Source organism: Maylandia zebra, unplaced genomic scaffold (assembly GCF_041146795.1).
Source record: "Maylandia zebra isolate NMK-2024a unplaced genomic scaffold, Mzebra_GT3a scaffold01, whole genome shotgun sequence".
Taxonomy (NCBI): domain Eukaryota; kingdom Metazoa; phylum Chordata; class Actinopteri; order Cichliformes; family Cichlidae; genus Maylandia; species Maylandia zebra.
This window is the reverse complement of record NW_027490031.1, coordinates 2,390,624-2,391,938: the sequence shown is the minus strand read 5'-3', so window position 1 is coordinate 2,391,938 and position 1,315 is coordinate 2,390,624. Positions and strand designations below refer to the sequence as shown.

General features: G+C 45.9%; 1 long non-coding RNA gene across 1 annotated transcript; it reads right to left on the bottom strand.

Moving 5' to 3' along the window:
* Nucleotides 1-384: 384 nt before the first annotated feature.
* Nucleotides 385-1,062, bottom strand: LOC143415613 (uncharacterized). The gene is made up of 3 exons (XR_013096033.1): nucleotides 1,020-1,062; nucleotides 638-904; nucleotides 385-518 (listed from the first exon to the last, which is right to left on the bottom strand). It is a non-coding gene; the product is annotated as an uncharacterized LOC143415613 (long non-coding RNA).
* Between the last annotated feature and the right edge of the window lie 253 nt (nucleotides 1,063-1,315).

Below are 1,315 nucleotides of genomic sequence, written 5' to 3'. Positions count from 1 at the left end.
AAGACTTTATACCTTTTAATTTCCTATAGAGGAGCAGAGCTCCAAGCAGAACTAGAACCAGAAGAATCACAGAAACCAGACCGGCTATCATGGCAACGATGGAGGAGGAGGAGGAGGAGGAGAGAGGAGGCGATGCTGTGCCAGTACACGGACATGCAGAAGTATCGGGAGAGTTAACAGGAGAGGTGCAGGCTGTGGTGAGGATGAAGATGGTTCAGTCAGTTCATTATCAGGTCAGCAGGTCATTAAAACAAAAGTGATGTCAGTGTTCTGACCTCTGACCCGCAGAAAGCTCTGATGAGATTCTCCAAATGTGTCAGTAGAACATGAGTAGAGACCTTCATCAGACTGCTGGACATTTGTGATGATGAGCTCCGATTTAGATTCAGACCCAACATGACTTCCATTAATGAAGAAATAAGCTCTGACTGTGCCACCATTCCTCTGTCTGCAACGCAAGGTCATGTTACTTCCTGTCCTCACAGGAAGTGCAGGAATCTCCAGGATCACATGTTTATCTAACCAACAGAAACACAAACAGAGCATGACACAACGTCTTTGGAAAAACAGGAATTTTACATCCAACCTCTGGAAACATCTGCACAGAGACACAGCTGGAACAGCTGACTGTCTGTACCTGAAACACTGATGGACACTTCATCGCTCTGCTGTCCAGATGAGTTCTCACAGAAGTAACTTCCCCCAGAGGAGACGGAGCAATCCAGAACACAGGAGGAACCATGAACCCTCCCAAAGCCTGCAGCTGCTCCACAGTCCTCAGTGAGTCCTCCTCTGGTCCTCTTCACTGTCCATCCATCAGCTGTCTGTCCATCATCAACACAACTCAGAGACACTGAAGATCCACTGAAGACCTGCTGAAGGTTTGGACTGACAGACAGAGACACTGGAGGACACACACACACACACACACACACACACACACACACACACACACACAGAGTAAATGTATTTGTGTTCTTGTTGGAGTCTCACTGATTGTTTTCATTTCATCAACTCACCTGCAGAAACAGTTGGTGCAGACAGCAGCAGCACACACACACCTGTAACAGGAGGACAAAGGTCAGTAAAGGTCAGAGGTCACTGTGTGGGAATTACTATAATTCCTGAGAATATAGCCTCATCAAATACTGTGAACTAACATCAAAAACGTATAATAGTGAAACTGCTCCATTCACTAACCGTCTGAAAGTTGTTAGAAGCTACTAAATAAAACTGGATGCAAAACTGATACATTACTGCTGGAAAGAGAGACTGAACGCCTAACGTCGCAAAATCACCTCCACCTCAAAGCAGG